Raw genomic sequence first — 16760 nt, 5'->3', positions numbered from 1 at the left:
AGCAGTCATACTTGTTCCTGAATTATACATTGACCATATCTGTTTATAATTCAGTGTGATGTATCTACTCAAATGTTAACATTCGCTCCAGAAGATACTTTGCTTGTACAAAACATAAGTAACGTTGTATAAAGGCTTTGTATTTTTGGTACACACAAAGAGATTTCTGCTATATGCATGTGTCTGGATATCTATATTGTATGGATGGGCAGGTAACTCTGTGAAGGTTTGTGTATCTAGCAAGGGTTTTCACAACGCACATGTATCCATATGGTTATTTAAAGGAAATGCTATGTATAAATAAGTAATTACCATGTAGCTAGATATCTGTACCGCATGGAGGGGCAGGTAACGCAGTCACGTTTTGTGTATCTCTTACACCAATGGTTTTATGGCATCAGAAATCTGTCAGTGTGCATCTGGAACTTTGCAAAACCATATAAATATATCACTCGCTAGAACATAGCACTATTCACACACAGCTGTCCTTCTCAAATTATTAAAAACGAGATTTGGGGGGACTCTCATTCCTGTTTTAATATTTTGTTGCTATTGCCAGATTTGTAACCTGCTTTCTTGGAAGCTGTTCCAATTTGAATTAAATATGATTGATTTTAATACCCATTATTTGTTTCTCTTCTGTTTCCTCGTCGCAAATCTACTGAAATGCATTGACAAAAGAACTGATAAAAGTCGGTCATAAAATGTCTCAGTACTTTCAATTTCAGTGAAAATTGTTTATTATTTAATCGAAGAAGTTTTGGACGATGTCACTGTGATACACCAGGCTTGTTGGTACTTCAGCATATTCAAGGATATTGGTACATCAGCACATCTGAGACATTGAATTTATTTGGACCACTCTAATCATTTGGGCTTGTGATATGAATTTCTAGGATTATTTTGGATTTAATTCACAATATTGTAAGTTACTGTCGAATTTTCATTTATAACTTAGGGAATTTAATTATTTGTCAAGTTTTACAAATATATTGTCTTTGATTGTTTCTGCTACTACTTTTAAGACCATGGAGCCGTAACACGTAATAGTTCGTTCAGACCATGTATATATAGTGGTATGAATGCTTAGTATGAATGTTGTATGGCACGATATAGTTCGTCCAGACCACGTAGGCACGGTGTGCGTATTACAAAACTTCTGAGAGTGAAATAGGTTCTTGGAAAAGGTAAAGCAAACAGGTCATTCTTTTTAACATATATATTCTACGTGAGTAAAGCCAATCTTTTCATGTTTGCTTGACCAATCTATTTAACTAAAAAAATATGTACATATAAAAGCAAAACCAGAACCAAACGAAAAAAAAAAAAACCCGGCAAAACATTCAAAAATAAAAATGAGACAGTATCGTCCTTTTCGTGGTAGAGACATGCGGTTGAACGTTGTTCTTTGTAGTCTTTAATCAGTCAGCACATTGTTACGTTTTATGCTCTTTAAAACAGTAATAAAAATAGAGTGAAACAACAAGCTTCGTAAAATTTCACAAAAGAATATGAACTTACGGTTCTAGGAAAAAAAATCCATGAATTAGAAAAAAAAGTCTTAGTAATAAAAAGTCATAATGAAACTGAGTTCGAATCCCGATGAAATCCAAAATGGAAGGCGATGACGAATACTATGGTCAGGGTCGTACTGATGTGTCAACAGTTCTTTGTTGAATCACATAAAATAATATTCCAGTGTTTGAATTCTGTGCAAATTTCTATAAATGTCCTTGTCCAAGAATTAATTTAGAGCACAAGTAATTCTAGGGAGAAAAAAATCTATCGGAATCCAAATAATTTGAAGAAAACAAAGAAATTAGCCCAAAAACCTGGTCATAACATACAATACTTGGATTTCTTCAATGTGAAGGCACGGAATAACTATTCTTTCTCAAGACCTCAATAATAAATCTAGCTTGGCATCTAATATAACTATAATATTGGTAATATTACACTTGAATATTCTTCATAACACAGGACCAGACTAACTTCTGTGAGATCTCGATTCACATGATTTCAATGTGGTGACTCAAGAAAGCAATCATTGTTTGTTTATTGGAAAACCGTCAAGGATATCCGAACAAAGGCTTTAGGCCTCCTTTTTAATGAAATGTTTTGACTATTAATTTAACTGCATCGTTCGTTCCTCTATCAATACATGGTTATGAAGACTTAACAGGCAATATTTAAATACTGAGACTTTATTTGACCTTGCTTTTTTTTTCTTTAAAATGAACCAATAGGAATGTGCATCGTGTTTTCATATAATGTATTTTTAATGTAATCAGTCACATTGTTTCTTATTAGACATCGTTTAAAATGAAAAATGAAACTGTGAAGGGGCAAATTTCTGGTGATCTATGAAAAACACATTAGTCTAGACCAGAGAACAATTAATTAGATTTATGGGGACGGGCGCGTATCAAATCGCCATACTGCCATGATCGGTAATGTCTTTTCAAGGGAGAATTTCATTCTTAATTAAGCATGTGTTTGTACAGCAGCCAGACGGACTATTAGGGACACAGTAAACTTTGATTTCATGGTAAAACTGTCACAAATTGAAAATTTCCAGTAACCCGGAGTCGCAACGTAGAAGGTCAAGTTGACCCCGACTTTGGCGCCCCTGGAAAAAGGCGGCAGATATATTCGATTCTGATTGGTTACGCTAAATAAGGGGCGTGTTTCCCACAATAAATTTCCTAGTTTTAATATCGTCACATCGGAAATTTTAATCAGTCTAAGCTTTTCTGCAAGAGAAAAACCAGTATAAAGAGAACCCCGATACAATTTGGAAGAAATTCTCTCGTAAAACTGTTGACCTAGAAAAACGGCGAACAAATTTGGCGGTAGAAGCGAGGAACGATGAAAGCTGAAAGGGAGAAAATAACCCTTGCCACATATTGTGCGACGGATTATTTTTGCGACATATGGTGCGATGTGTCAATTCTGAGAAGAATTCTGAGACGTATCATGTGACGTATCTTTGAAAATACGTGCTACGCACAGAATGAGGACCGAGAGAGGCCAGACCGACAAAATTCGAAAGAACAGCTACAGTGGAAGTGGAGTGAACGAAAAAAACAGTTTATGCAATTGCATAAGGCATTGACTGCGATTGTTCACTCGATCCTATGATGAACTAAATCTATCAGTAAACAGATCGGCTACTTTATTTAGATATATTTGTGTTTTATTTTCTTTACTGTAATTCGGTGAAAGTTTTATATCTAAAAAACAGTATATTTCTGATGTAATGATTTCTCATGGTTGTTTTATGTAATTGATTAAATTGTTTGTTTACATGTACGGGGGCTCGTGTTGGTTTGTTCTATATGTCTGCTCAGATCTCTATCTATTCCACCTATAAATTTCACCACTTATATTTATATTTCCTCGAACCGGGCAATAATATCGAGGGCGGTCAACCTCTAGATAACGAAAACCAACTTAAGGACGACACCAGCGCCTTACAGAAGCCTACACGTGGATTTAAAAACTTTAAATGACAGTATTCAACAAATAATACAAAGGCGGGGATGGGATTTAGGGTCGGGTTGCGGAGGGAGTTGGTGTTAGACTGATAGGAATAGTGTCTGGAGTTCTACTAACTCGATGACGTCATGCTTTGTGTGAGACCTTTGTAACATTGAAAGGAGCAAGTTTAGACAAGACGTTATTTAAACGTCAAAAATAAGTTTAAGCATTATATTGTTTGTAAAGACCAATTAGCTTTGATATCATTCTTTACAATGCAAGTGTTGCAGGCTAAGACGTTGAACAGTAAATTAATGAAATCCATCTAATTGCTTAATTGCTATAATGAGTACGTAATAAGCAACTCATAAATTTAGCCTCTTAGTTCTAATAAAACATGATCAATATGATAATGACTTTGGTGTGCCAGCTATACATGAACACTGTGAGTAGGGCTGGACGATTTCGGCATACCAGATGTACCTGTACACTGAGAGTAGGGCTGGATGACTTTGGGATGCCAGTTGTACCTGTACACTGAGAGTACGGCTGGATGATTTTGGCATGCCAGCTGTACCTGTACACTGAGAGTAGGGCTGGATGACTTTGGAATGCCAGCTGTAACTGTACACTGAGAGTAGGGCTGGATGACTTTGGGATGCCAGTTGTACCTGTACACTGAGAGTAGGGCTGGATGATTTCGGCATGCCAGCTGTACCTGTACACTGAGAGTAGGGCTGGATGACTTTGGGATGCCAGTTGTACCTGTACACTGAGAGTAGGGCTGGATGATTTCGGCATGCCAGCTGTACCTGTACACTAAGAGTAGGGCTGGATGACTTTGGAATGCCAGCTGTACCTGTACACTGAGAGTAGGGCTGGATGACTTTGGGATGCCAGTTGTACCTGTACACTGAGAGTAGGGCTGGATGACTTTGGAATGCAAGCTGTAACTGTACACTGAGAGTAGGGTTATGTGACTTCTGTATGTCATATGCACACGAACACTGAACGTATAGCTGTGTGACTTTCGTATGCCATATTTTCCTGAAAATGGAAATTAGGTATGTATGACTTCGGCATGCCAGCTGTACCTGTACACTGTGAGTAGGGCTGTATGACTTCGGCATGCCAGTTGTACCTGAACACTGAGAGTAAGTAGAGTTGTATGACTACTGCATGCCAGATGTACACGAACACTAATAATAGGGTCGTATGACTTCGGCATGCCAGTTGTACTTGAACACTGAGAGTAGGGTTGTGTGACTTAGGCATGCCAGATGTGCAAGAAACACTAAGAATAGGGTTGTATGACTCTGGCAGGCCATTCGTACCTGGGTACTGAGAGTAGGACTGTATAACTTCTGAATGCCATCTGTACCTGAATATGGGGCCGCATGACTTTTACTTCACGACAGACGATAGAGGAATAGAAATAATTGGTTACATATATGAAAGGTAATATCGCAATTTTTGCTTGTCATATTAGATAATAGTGATTTAAAGGCGAAACAGAGTTATGAGTAAGTCCTTAACTTGTAACTATGACCAACATCTGAGATGACGTCTGTTGAGGTTTCATGGTTTGTCAGAAGATGTAACTTGTTAATGCTTATCAATATTTAGCTAAAGCCATATGCATAGCTGAGTAACCATCATTATTGATTGACGTCGAGATGGAACGTTTATTTGTATCAGTTATCTTAAAATTGTCGTGAAACTGCCTGCAATATTCTATCTAATATAAAAAAGCTAAACTCTATGCGTAGATGTCATTAACATGTTACGTTGTTCGTGCAAAAATGTAGATATTTAGACTATAAAAATCTTCTAAATTAGGTTTCTTCATACCGTTAAAAGATATTTTTGTGTGATTTAGTTAACTGTAATAAGCAAACATCGCTATCTGAGCTTTGTCAAGCATTAAAAAAGCCCCTGCCAGATGCAGAGAAACACCTCTTACCCCTTGTACAATGGATAACTATTTATACAGGACAATATATAAGGGTTTCGTTTGTTAACTTCATATATTTGTTACTTCGAATAACGCACGCATGCCCATATCATATAGCTTTGCATCCCTTGTGTGTCCGTTATAGAGAGGTTTCACTCTAAGATAAAACAATCTAAAAAGTCTGAAAAATCAACTGTACTGAAAGTCAATATCGATTAAAATTAAAACCCCGGCGTGGTTTCACTAAATATCTCCTATTTTTCTCCTCAAACTGAGATTTTTAAAATATATTTCTTATTGCTTGGCTTGGATGTATGAATTTTTGACTGAACATTACACAAGCATAAAAAAATAAGAACAGTCATGATAACCCTTATTCACCCGACACCACACCAGTCTTCGTTATCTTGATGAAAAACTGACAATTTCCTCAAATTTGAGGATTTCCGTAACCAGTTTTTCAAACATAAATGGTTCCTAGGTGTATTATGATAAAAATAACGAGTTATTTTTATGCTTTATATTGTATCTATGTCACACAAAACGCAAATATGTCACAAATATCGCATACAAACATGCAACATTTCAATTTGAGGAAGTGTTTGAGAGTTTTAATACAGTTGGGACCAGGGCGTTAGACTGCTATGTAAATTTAAAGTTGCCTTATCAAGATTTCAGGTTGATCACACGCATTTTGCAAATCAATCCATCCGTTCTTTTTGACAGCATATATGCAGAATAATCAGCCTTTCAGAAAATTTAGAAAGTAATCGGTAGAAATATGTAACACAGGCGTGTTAAATTGTCCATTGTATAAATAGCACCAGGATCAGAGCAAGTTCAATTTGTATGGCATTTTCCTTGATTCATTTCTTCACCTTGCAATATGGTCAATTATTATAAATAATTTAGGAAAACGGATGCGTTTCAAATACAGAATTTAAACAAATTAGGAAGTTTAATAATATTTTATTATGGAAAAAGAAAATAGACAAAGCATCCCTTGATTGTCCGTCAGTTTATTCCTAATTATCAGAAACAATTCAGCATAACACAAAAAGAATCCGCGTAAACCTGTAAGCCTGTAATCCTAAGTATATAACCAGAGAACTAAGAGTTCGGACCTTCAGCTCCTCTTATATATATATATATATATATATATATATATATATATATATATATATATATATATATATATATATATATATATATATATATATATATATATATATATATATATATATATATATATATATATATATATAGTTTTGTTTTTATTTTAACTATACCTATTTCATTAGAAATATCCTATACCTTAATAAATATCTTGTCGAAAAGATACGAATTTCATTTCACAAATTATAATTATAGTCGAACATTTTGCATTAATTGTTACTAGTTGTGCAAGAAATACTCATTGCACGCATGTGCATGTTCGTCTGGCAACGATCCATTTTGTACAGATACGGAATCAATACAGAATAACACCTATAGCATAATTTTATTTATAGAGGACAACAAATGATTTAAAGAAGAATAAAATGGAAGGCATGGCAACAAAGAAAGTCAAATCGAAATATCCAGTGTGTTTTTGCATTCCATCACAGAGAGACAACTACCTTTTGAAAGGTTAGGGTCTTGATGGCTTGTACTTTAAGATCAGTAGCTTAGCCCATTGTATAACTAACTAATACCCAGTTATCCAGGTCATTATGATCAAGCATATTTTTCTGAACTGGAAGCACATCATGCACTTCTTTTTGACATGTATACTTTGGTGAAGACTTTAACATGGCTGTCATAACAGAAAGAGAATGTAGCCACATTAGCCACAGTATGTAGATATAAAAGAGACAAGATGCGATGACTTCTTTTGTCTGATATGTCATCATGGATTAATGTATGCCAAAACTGAATGCCTTGAAAATATCTTGCAAATAGGGTTGCAACGATACGTTCTAAACCGTATTGCGATATATTGCAATATACCAAACTCATTTTGTAATAAGTATTGCAATACAGTAACACTTAGTAAAATAAAATACTCATTTTAACGTTTACTACTTAAAAATACATCTCTAAATGATGATACCTTGTACGACTTCAAATGGTAGTCAAATCAAGATATAAAATTAACATAAAAATGAAACAAGTCTACAAACACCTGAAAGGAGTCAAATTATCAGCAAATAAAATTTCTCACTGACACTTCTAGTCTGCCTGTGGTTTAATTTAAACTTCACAGGAACGTTGTTTTACACGTCTCAACACACTAGAACTATCTTTGCCAATCTTTTAACAAGGCGCTAAATAAGTCACTGCATAGTACATTTTTGTTATTAATCTACCGACAACGTTTGAACTCAATGTAACCCTCTGTGCGGTAACAATGTCTCATGCTGTACTAAAGATTATCTCCTACGGCACGGAAGTTGCAGGAATACTTTTCCTAGCTACTGGTACAAGAAGTTGAAACTTACACTGCTTTGCTTTCCACCATCTAAAAGGATCCTCATCCAACAGTATTAGGGATTCGTTCCTAAACAAGTCAACCACATGCTTCATTCCGTTGAGTCTTTATTTAGTACTGTTCATTTGGTGACATTCTGAACAGGGTATAAATATCTGAGACAAAGTGAAGTTCAGAAATTTTAACTGAAAAAATATCTCCTGGTATTGACTTACCCCCGCCCTCCATAACATTTTGGGTGAATAATGGTATTGCACATATCATACTAAGTTTGCATCTAGAAAAAAAATATGGTTATTGAATTAAATTGGAAAAAAATTTGAGGAATACACGGATTTGAAGGATGAAATCATGATCGTGAAACAATTGCGGTACAGAAAATAGTATTGTTGCCTGTATTTCCAGAAGACCAAACCGCAATATACTGACATACTGGTATGTCGTTGCACCAGTACTTAAAATTATAGACTGTATAAGGTTCATATTCTTACAAACTCAAAGACAGAAACATTAAAACTATGGACTACGAGCAATTAAATTTCGTCTTCGTTCTAGTTTGCTTTTCCGTAAGAGTGAAACCTTATGCGGCTTCAAATCAGTAGCTCCATAACATTCCTTTACATATATTTTAGACTCACTCTGATTAAAATTATTTCGAAAGGCAATTTTGTAACGTAATGCAAAATATTTCTTATCGGTGTTCTAGATAATACGTTCTCTTGCAAACCAAACTTTGTTATGATGTTATGCATTACAGTGCTCTCCATGGTCCTTAACCCTATTTGATATTATGCATCACAATTTTCTCTATGGTCTCTAACCCAATTTGATTGTATGTATAACAATTTTCTCTATGGTGACTAAGCCTATTTGATATTATGTATAACAATTGTATCTATGGTCCCTAGGCCTATTTGATATTATGTATAACAATTTTCTCCATGGTCCCTAACCCTATTTGATGGTATGTAAAACAATTTTCTGTATGGTCCCTAAGCATATTTGATATTATGTATAACAATGTTCTGCATGGTCCCTAATCTTATTTGATATTACTTATAATAATTTTTTTCTATGGTCCCCAAGCCTATTTGATATTATGTATAACAATTTCTTCCTGGTCCCGTGCCCTGTTTGGTATTTATGTATAATAATTTTCTGCATGGTCCCTAAGCCTATTTGATATAATGTATAACAATTTTCTATATGGTCCCTAACCCTATTTAATATTATGTATAATAATGTTCTCCATGGTCCATAACTCTATTTGATATTATGTATAACAATTTTCTGCATGGTCCCTAAGCCTATTTGATATTATGTATAACAATGTTCTGCATGATCCCTAACCTTATTTGATATTATGTATAATCATTTTCTGCATGGTCCCTAAGCCTATTTGATATTATGTAGAACAATGTTCTGCATGATCCCTAACCTTATTTAATATTATGTATAATAATTTTCTCTATGGTCCCTAAGCCTATTTGATATTATGTATAAAAATTTTCTGCATGGTCCCTAGCACTATTTGATATTATGAATAATAATTTTCTCTATGGTCCCTAAGCCTATTTGATATTATGTATAACAATTTTCTCTATGGTCCCTAATCCTATTTAATATTATGTATAACAATGTTCTCCATGGTCCATAACTCTATTTGATATTATGTATAACAATTTTCTGCATGGTCCCTAAGCCTACTTGATATTATGTATAACAATGTTCTGCATGATCCCTAACCTTATTTGATATTATGTATAATACTTTTTCTCTATGGTCCCTAAGCCTATTGCTATTATGTAAAACATTTTCTGCATGGTCCCTAAGCCTATTTGATATTATGTATAATAATTTTCTCTATGGTCCCTAAGCCTATTTGATATTATGTATAACAATGTTATGCATGGTCCCTAACTTTACTTGATATTATGTATAATAATTTTCTCTGTGGTTCCTAAGCCTATTTGATATTATGTATAACAGTTTTCTGCATGGTCCCTAACCCTATTTGATATTATGTATATTAGTTTTCTCATTGTTCCCTAAGCCTATTTGATATTATGTATAACAATTTTCTCTATGGTCCCTAAGCCTATTCAATATTATGTATAACAATGTTCTCCATGGTCCCTAACCCTATTTGATATTCTGTATAATACTTTTCTCTATGGTCCCTAATCCTATTTGATTTTATGTATAACAATGTTCTGCATGGTCCCTAAATCTATTTGATATTATGTATAAAAATTTCTGCATGGTCCCTAACCCTATTTGATATTATGTATAGCAATTTGCTCCATGGTCCCTAATCCTATTTGATTTTATGTATGACAAAGTTCTCCATGGTCGCTAACCGTATTTGGTATTATGTATAACAGTTTTCTCTATGGTACCTAATCCTACTTTACAGCCAAAATGCTTCCGAAATAAATGTAGTCAAACGTTGCTAATTCTGGGTCACTGAGAACGTAAGTGATGCTTACAATTGTTGATTGGCTCTAGTTTTAAAGATATAAATACTGGCTCAGCATATACGAACCTTGACTTACGAATGGTGGAGGATATGTAAGTATAAAGGGAAAGGATATCAATTTAAATCAGAAATGACTAAAACACATATTTGATTGGATCTATGAATAAATCTAAGACTGGGTTGGGACAGTACATGCTTTTTGAAGAACGATGAATGATGCAATATGAAGTTGGTATTGCGTCATACATGATATGAATTGCATCATCCTAGAAGTCTTGTATGTTGCAATCATAACCAAGCTTACATCACTCTGCCGAACAATTGCTCTATATCAGCTCTAGAACTCATACAACGGCATGCTCTCTTATTTGTCAGTGTTTGATTTTGCAATGGACTCATTTCTGTTTAGCCAAAGTAAGCAGAGATGACTCGTACTTGTGTGAACAATGCAAATAACTTTTGCTATGTTTGTGGTGAAGTGAGGCTTGCATCACAAAAGCACAATATAACCATTATGGTCAAAAATTCTTAACACCTTTATTTTGGCTGCAAAATTTGAGATAAGGTCAAGAGGTGGGTCCCACACATATGCTGCAACACTTGTGCAACAGATCTTCGCCAGCCATTGGTTGAAAAGGAAAACAAATCTATGCCGTTTGCAGTACCAATGATTTGAGAGAGAGCCAACAGATCATATGAACAATTGTTACTTTGTCATGGTGCCTCCAGTTGGCAAAGGTGTGTGAAAGAAGAAAACGTTAACTGACCTTTATCCAAACATTCCATCAGCAATATGCCCAGTACCCCAGAGAGATGGACTGCCGGCTCCTGATGCACAAGAATCATTCTTATTTGAGTCAGACGAGGATGAGGAAGAGGATGAAAATTCTAGTCCTGAACTATCAATGTCATATGACCCATATTTTCTCCCATCCTTCTCCTCTGAATCATACCTCATAACACAAGGTGAACAGAATGACCTTGTCAGGGATTTGGAACTATCCAAGACTAAGGCAGAACTGTTGGGCTCCAGACTACATCAGTGGAATCTTCTTGCAGGTGATGTCCCGTGACCGTCAAAAGCATCTTGTCCCATGTTTTTTTTCTCATGGAAGGTGATCATGTAGCCTGCAGCAACATCAATGATGTGATGGTAGACGTTGATGATACCGATGAGGGGAGACTGTTTATTGATTCATCGAAGATGGGTCTTAAATCTGTTTTGCTGCTTGATGTCAACGTTTTGTCATCAATTTAAGTTGGTTATGCAGTCCATATTAAGGGCACCTATGAAAACATAAAACAACTTTTGAGGTGCATAAACCATGACCAACATCTGTGGTAGCTTTGTGACAATTTGAAGGTTCCTGCTCTCTTGACTGGTCTGCAGACTGGTTACACAAAGTGCAGCTGTTTTCTCTGGGATAGTCGTGTGAGAGTTTCCCACTACATCAAGAGAGATTGGCTACTCCGACAGTCATTATAGTCTGGGAGGAAAAGTGTTCAGCATCCATCACTTGTTGAATCAAGGAAGATTTTATTACCACCCTTGAACTCAAGTTGGGTCTGATCAAGAACTTTGTCAGGGCCATGGATAAAACATAAACAACTTTCAAGTACCTCCGTAGAAACTTGTCAAGGTTAACTGAAGCTAAGATAAAGGAAGTTGTCTTTGTTGGTCCTCAGATTCGCGAGCCTCTTCTAGATGATGCATTTGACCGTGTACTGCGTGGCAAGGAAAAGACGGCATGGAATTTTTTATAGTAAATGGCAACAAATGTTATCGGAAACAACAAGGCAAACAATTACAATGAACTGGTGGAAACTTCCTCAAGGCATACAAAAGCCTTGATTGCAACATGTCACTAAAGATAAATTTTTGCACTAACATTTAGATTGTTTCCACCGAACTGAGGAGCAATGAGCGACGAGCAATGCGAGCGATTTCACCAGGATATTGCATCAATGAAGAAATGCTATCATGGCAATTTGAGCCCATCAGTGCTTACAGACTATTGCTGGATAGCGACAAGACATGCTCTGTTTAATCAATTCAAGAGACAAGCCAAGAAGCGCTGAGTAGACACTGAATAAGGACAAAACTATGTACTTATATATACATAATAGTTTTTTTGCCCTTTATTTCATAATAAATTTTATTTATATATTCCGTATGTTTGTAATATAAGCAGGACAGATGAAATGTTATCAAGTAAAGCAACCATCAACACACGAAAAGAGCTAGGTTTACAATTTAAATTAAAACTCTACTACCTAAACAATATAAACAGATGTAAAATCTAAACACTTAAATATCTTGGAAACAGGAGCCAGTCCGTTGTTTTTTAAATGTATATTTGAATTCAGCACATCAAAATCCATAATATATAGCACATTTTATATCCGAAGAGACGACTTCTAAAATATTGTATAACAGTGTTATGTATAATAGTGTTCTCCATGGTCCATAACCCTATTTGATATTATGTATACCACTTTTCTCTATTGTCCCTAACCCTGTTTGATATTTTGTATACCACTCTAATCCATGGTCCCTAACCCTGTTTGATATTATGTATACCACTTTTCTCCATGGTCCATAACCCTATTTGATATTATGTATACCACTTTTCTCTATGGTCCCTAACCCTGTTTGATATTATGTATGACAGTGTTTTCCATGAAGCAAAATCCTGTTTTGATATTATGTAAAACAATTTTCACAATGAATCAAAAGCCTGTTTTGATATTATGTATAACAATTTTCACCATGAAGCAAAAGCCTGTTTTGATATTATGTATGACAATTTTCACCATGAAGCAAAACCCTGCTTTGATATTATGTATAACAATTTTCACCATGAAGCGAAAGCCTGTTTTGATATTATGTATAACAATTTTCTCTATGAAGTATAAGCCTGTTTTGTTATTATGTATGGCAACGTTCTCCATGAAGCAAAACCTGTTTTCATATTATATATAGCACTTTTCACCATGAAGCAAAACTCTGTTTTGATATTATGTATAACAATTTTCACCATGAAGCAAAACCATGTTTTGATATTATGTATAACAATTTTCACCATGAAGCAAAACCATGTTTTGATATTATGTATAACAATTTTCTCCATGAATCAAAACCCTGTTTGATATCATGTACAACAATGTTCTTTATTAAGTATAACCCTGTTTTGATATTATGTATGACACTGTTCTCCATGAAGCAAAATCTATTTTGATATTATGTATAACAATTTTCGCCATGAAGGAAAACCGTGTTTTGATATTATATATTAAAAAAATCCATGAAGCAAAACCCTGTTTTGATATTATGTATAACAGTAATAGAAACAAAACCCTGTTTTGATATTATGTATAACAATTTTCTCCTTGAAGCAAATTCCTGTTTTGACATTATGTATAACAATGTTCGCAATGAAGCCCAACCCTCCTTTGATATGACGAAAATCATTTCGTCAGCATTTGGAAACTCTTCTTGAGCAATGAATCAGGTTTCTATTTTCTTTAGATTGCAGATTGCATCTTTATATTGCAAATAGCATATCATATGAGACGACTAGACCAGAATCAATTCTTAGAGATGAATTTATTGTGTTTATTTGGGCCATAATCAATAAGTCGAAATGGCATCACGTACAAGGATTTGCACAAGCTTAGACCTGTTTAAAGGAGATGAGTAATTTCTCTGAGTAGAAAGAAGATACCTAATACCACGATCGTGAGCAAAATTACTTTTTTGTGCACATAGAATGTTTCCGTTAAAGTAGATCAGGGACTATGCTGAAGATGATGTTACAAGAGCAAGGTCAAACGTTGTTGGAACGATTAAAATGAGAAATTAATGTTAACAGGGCATACTTAGTAATGGAGAAACGGTCACATTTAATTTGCAGAAACCTAGCGATATTGCGGTTCCTTGAATACTATAATGGCAATACAGTTGGACTGCATTGCGAAATTCGATTTCGTTTTAAAATTTTATATCGGCGATTATTCAAATTTGGCTCAAAATGACCTTTTTATTAAATGATATTAGCTTAGCTTTTTACGAGTCATGGAGATAGGACAATCAAAAATCAAAATTATATCCTCTTTTCAAAAGTTATATCAGCGACTCTTTTGATTTTGCGCAAAAGGACATTTCAGTTAAAATATATTCCTCTGATTTTTGAGTCAAGGAGATATTTTGGATTTTTTTTTAAACGTAGCTTTAACAATTTTTCAGTCATATCGCTACGATGTCTGCAGTGTGGCAGTTTATAGTGATGTCTAGCACTAGTGCATCATGTCACAGACATGTAGCATGATGTCCCACCCAGTCACATTATCCTGACACCAGGCCAACCAGTCCTAACACTAACCTCTTAATGCTGAACGCCAAGCGAGGCAGCTGTTAGTACCATTTTTGTAAGTCTTTGGTATGACTCAGCCAGGGATCGAACCCACGACCTCCCAAGGAGATATTATGAGGTTTGTTTCAAGAGCATGGTGTTGCGTGTCATTGTGTCCTCATCAGACATGGAATCAATATTTAAGAAATGTCACAAAATGACTAATTTAATTGGTTCTAAGGTTACATTTTCATAGTATAGATTTACTTCTAAATTTATGGCTTCTTTGCTACTGCTACTATACGTATGCTTTATACCAATGCAGATCTAAATGATCCAAGTTTTTAAGTCTTCTGGCTATCAAGATACACATTCTCGCACTTTTTTGGTGGGTGGTGTGTACGTTTACATAATAAAAGACCCTCATCTAAACCGTGTTAACTTTTTAAACTGTTTGCTAATTAAATTAAACAGAAAAGGAAAACTGGGCGCATTCTATGGGCGTAGATTTAAGATATGAAAGTTATAATTGTGCAAGTTTATACAATTTCTTTTTTAACATTTTGGTTTAAGTCATCAGGAATAAACGTAATAAAAATATTGCCGAAAAAGATATGAGAAAGCTTATTTCGGCAGAGATTAATGTTTGTATTCAATTATCTTTTCAAATTGTTTTTGTGCTAAAGTATGAAGATTATCGTAAATATCTATATATCAAACATTGTAGTAACTATATGAAACGTCATTTAAGACTGTATTAAAAACTGAAGACAATGAATTTTCAGATGGCAGCTATCTTAGAAGTCACGGATCATCCGTATCAAGAGAGAGAGAGAGAGAGAGAGAGAGAGAGAGAGAGAGAGAGAGAAAGAGAGAGGCTATATAAATTTATTACAAATACAATAGTTATATCAGGTTTTTTGGGGGGCGACTGTAACCTTGAAGAGATGACATAGTTTCAATCCAAAATGAAACATTTGCCAGAAGTTGGTCGCCTGTCATATGGCTTAGGCAAACATGCCCCGAGAGAATGTGTAAAGCAAGCAGAACATACTCATACCATCTTTGTTCTCTGAATGATCGCGTTTAATTATTTATTTACCTGTACATATAGAAATATACCGTTCATCAATTAACCTGATTAAATTTGCCTTGAGCTGGGATACTGAATATTTTAACCGCATCACATTCTGACGGGTGACATCAAACTGAAGCTTAATTATACAAAATGATCTTATAATTTTACATTTTTGCACATTGTTCTGATTTTCGTAAGATTTCTAAGTGTTATTATCCCCCAATGTTTAACAATAGTGGGGATGTTGTGATATAGTATATACATACGTACGTTCTACATGCAACTGACATTTATTCCGGGATCCATCTGTACCACCAGTGATTTACCCCCTGGGTCACAACATTGAAAGTGTTGAGTTCCCCACCATATAACAATGTATACACTTAAAAGGCATGGAAAGTCAAATTTATATATCCAAATGTAATCCAGCCTTAATAGTCTTGGGTTATTGCTTCAAAATTATTAAGATATGAACCATAAATCCATTTACATACTTGCTCGGTATGAAAAGACAGATGCTCGTATCTAACTCACACTGCCATTAGGGTAATTTTACTTACACTTACCCACCTAGAAGGTTAACATTTCGGGGTTTAGGTCAAAGTAGGGAAGCGCGGGATGTGTTTTCAAAATTACTTTAGTTGGTATACGTCATCTAATATGATCAAATAAAGAAAGAGAATTCGTATCACGCGACTTAATAGTACCTGACAGTGTAATGCAAACGAACTATTTCTCTTCGCATGACGACGTTGTGCCCTTGATAAGTCACTCTGCTCCAGTTTAAAGACTAAAGGATCATTAGAATATGATACAACTGTAAATCAACTTAATTCTAGAATGCTAACTAAAGCTCAGAGAATTATTTTATCAGACAAATATATTTTGCTTTGAAACGAAAAATAGGCTATATTAACAAGAAGCCGTTTAGTCATTTGCTGTTAGTA

This window comes from Sinohyriopsis cumingii, chromosome 4 (genome assembly GCF_028554795.1).
Source record: "Sinohyriopsis cumingii isolate HCF-2022 chromosome 4, ASM2855479v2, whole genome shotgun sequence".
NCBI classification, from domain to species: domain Eukaryota; kingdom Metazoa; phylum Mollusca; class Bivalvia; order Unionida; family Unionidae; genus Sinohyriopsis; species Sinohyriopsis cumingii.
Note: the sequence above shows the minus strand (reverse complement) of the source record.